Source organism: Chlamydotis macqueenii, chromosome 1 (assembly GCF_036417535.1).
Source record: "Chlamydotis macqueenii isolate bChlMac1 chromosome 1, bChlMac1.mat, whole genome shotgun sequence".
Taxonomy (NCBI): domain Eukaryota; kingdom Metazoa; phylum Chordata; class Aves; order Otidiformes; family Otididae; genus Chlamydotis; species Chlamydotis macqueenii.
The window spans coordinates 192220156-192223878 of NC_141556.1; positions in this window are offsets into that span (position 1 = coordinate 192220156).

Here is a 3723-nt window from a genome sequence, read left to right on the forward strand (position 1 = left end):
TCTCCTGACTTGTTGGGTTTAGCTGTTTTTGTTACTTTTGGTGTAAGTGTTGCCCTTGTCACAGTTTGTGACTGGCCGTTGCTTTGTGTTCCTGTGCACGAGAGTTATAAAAGGGCTTTAAGCCCTCACACTTAGCCCAGAACAGTTGTGCAGTGAGTTGAAAGTAACTCAGCTGCTTAACAAGCAGGATAGCTATGACTTAGTCACTATCACAGAAACGTGGTGGCATGACTCTCATGACTGGAGTGATGCAGTGGATGGCTATAAGCTCTTCAGAAGGGATAGGCAAGGAAGGAGGGGCGGTGGGGTGAGTCTGTATGTGTTAGGGAGTGTTTCGATTGCACAGAGCTCAACAACTGTGATTATAAGGTCGAGTGCTTATGGGTGAGGATGAGTGCGAAGGCCAACAAGATATCCGTCTGAGAGTCTGTTTCAGACTGCCTAACCAGGATGAAGAGGTGGATGAAGTGTTCTCCAAGTGGCTGGCAGAAGTCTCACAATCACTAGCCCTGTTCTCATGGGGGAACTTACCTGACATCTGCTGAAAATACAACAGAGCAGAGAGGAAACAGTCTAGGAGGTTTGTGAAGTGTGTGAAAGAGAACTTCCTGACACAGCTGGTGAGTGAGCCTGCCAGAGGAGGTGCCTTGCTTGACCTGCTGTTTACAGAGAAGGACTGGTGATAGATGTGGTGTTTGGAGGCCGTCTTGGGCATAGCGACCATGAAATGTTAGAGTTCATGATTCTTGGTGAAGTAAGGAGAGGGTTCAGCAAAACCACTACCAGAGGGCAGACTTTGGCCTCTTCAGGACACTGGTTGAGAGAGTCCCTTGGGACAAAATCCTGAATGGCAAAGGGGTCCAGGAAGGCTGGACATTCCCCAAGAAGGAAATCTTAAAGGCACAGGAGCAGGCTGTTCCCATGTGCCATAAGATGACCAAAGGGGAAAAAAAAAAAAGTTGGGGGACAGGCAGCTCAAGAAGAGTACAGGGATCTTGCTAGGTCATGCAGAGAGAAAATTAGAAAGGCAAAAGCCCAGCTAGAACTCAATCTGGCCACTGTTGTAAGAGATAACAAAAACGTTTTTATAAATAAATTAACAACAAAAAGAGAGCCAAGGAGAATCTTCATCCTTTATTGGATGTGGGGTGGAACATTGCTACCAGGGATGAGGAAAAGGCTGAGGTAACTTAATGCCTTCTTTGCCTCAGTCTTTAATAGCCAGACCAGTTATCCCCAGGGTGTTCAGCCCTCTGAGCTGGAAGACAGGGACAAAGAGCAGAATAAACCCCTCATAATCCAGGAGGAAGCAGTTTTTGACCTGCTATGCCACCTGGACACTCACAAGTCTATGGGGCCGGATGGGATCCACCCAAGAGTGGGGAGGAGCTTGCCAAGCCACTCCATCATTTATCAGCAGTCCTGGTTAACAGGGGAGGTCCCAGATGACGGGAGGCTTGCCCATCTGATGCTCATCTACAAGAAGGGCCTGGAAGATCAGTGTCACTAAATGCAATTTTTTTAAAAAAGAGTTAGTGTGACTCTGGCATTATATTGCCTGCAACAACAAAATCAAAAGGAGGAAAGATAAATTAGTCCCACGAGCTACTGAAGGAGTACAGATGAGAGGACTGGTGGTTTCCAGGTCCACTGAATCCTGCTCATGGCTAGGTGTTTTTATTCTTGTTGGTGCTCTTAACAGCGCCTGAAGTCTTTTCACAGCCAGGGGCAGGAGCAATACTACAGCGTGTGCAGCTTCCCACAGCAAAACCCAATTTTCTGACTGTAAGCAACTGGATTATCAAAATGCAGATCCCTGTTATTGGCTGCTTTGAGCTGCCTGTTCTTCACCTCTGCTGATCCGTCAGATAGTTGTGTCCAGTGGGCAACACTAAGAGTACTTTGATTCTTCCCCATCTTGTTCCAAGAGCTAAAGAGTAGGAACTCAGACCAGACTTCAAAACTGTGTCTGGAGTGTGGAAGAGTACTTCTGTGTTGGTACTGTCAGAGTGGTAGCATTAAGGCTTAAGCTTTTATAACAGACTGCTGCTTGCTTAGATTATTGCTAAAATGGAAATTATGGTTCTTGCACCGTAAAAGATACAAACTCACATTGTGAAATCCAGTAGGAGGCCATAGCAGGAAGCTTAGCCTGGTCAGAGGAAGACTTTGTAGAGATATTTAAAGTAGAATTCTGTTGGAACATCTAGTCCTGGATCTAACAAAAAGAAGCTTTGCTGGCCCTGGAGTGATGGGTTGTCATGTGTTCGGTTACCTCTGCAGAAGGTACTGCTCTAATTTTCCTCTAATGAACCTTCATAAAAGAAGGCTGCACTGAAAATAGACAAATCTTGTAGTTTTTTCAGATTTCTGGAACATTAACTATTTCACAGTAGCTAATGGTGTGGTACATGATTGATCCCTTATGATTAAGTGGCTTATTTTAATTCTTACAGTGCTTGTCCTTTAACCTTGAGGGGGGGTGGGGGGGAATGAAAGCAGAAATCAGTGATTCAACTTCTCTTCTCCCCTGCCCCCAGTTTAATGAATTTCTTGCTTTCTAATTTACCTTTTACCAGACACATGAAAATCGCACGTGTGTGTTTTTCTTCTTTGATCTCAGCATCGATCACAGGGAGGTGAGGATGTTCACGCTGGCAATTTCCTTCACGTTGCAATGTACTGGAACACTCAGCAGTGCAAGGCATAGATTGCTGGCCAGTTTCATCTAACTGGCATAGGGGTGTAATGGCCTTAGTGTGTTACTGACTAAATATTGCACAAAGCTTTGAACTTTTTTTTTTTTTACAAAAGAAGAGACCTTGATTACTCTAAAAAAAAGCTTTTGAAATTCTTTTGATGGAGTATTTTGGATAGTGTGTGTTAAGTCATTACATTTACTTACAAAGTGCTTCTCCAAGTTCCCAATTTTAACGAAGTCTTTACAACTGTTTTGCTATAGTAGCATTACTAATAGGGAGAATTTACTGCAGTATTCAATGTACTTTTATTTTTGAGGTATGGTTTTCTCAAGCTGTTGTCTGAGATTCTTTGGACTCCACTTCTTTCAAAGATCCTAGAAAAGTGTCTAATAAATACAAACACTTATTTCTTATCCAGAAATCAGTTTGAAGTATACAGGGAGGTCAAATCCCCACTAAAAATATTTAAGGATGTGAATGGAAAACACTCAAAAAGCACTTACTTAGACTGCCTTATTGGGTCATTATTAACCTTAGTTGTGTATATAAATATTCCTTAACTGCCATTATCTTGCTGACATAACAGACTTGTTAAGTAACTCTGTCTTTAAAGTTTATAAGCTCATACACACATGAAAATGCTTGAAATTCAATCTTTCTGTAATTCTGAAACTTAGATGATTCAAACTTATGTAAAATACATGAGACTTACCAGAATTGTTGTATTTTACTCTGCCATTATGGTTTTTTTGAAAGGTTTAGTGGAACTAAAAATTGTGAGACGATGCACAGTCTGAGAAATTACTTTTTTAAAATCAAATTTCTAAGTATTTTAAGCCACTAAGAGCTTAAAATCTCAAAAGGGCAAGGGCAACATAAATAATTAAAAAGGTAAAATCTTCAATTTACTCTAATCTACTGTATAACCTCTCATAAAGGTTTGATCTAGAATGTTTTGATGGACTAACAGTGCATAGGACCGACTACACTGAAGTTCAAATGATGCATTTTAATACCTGGT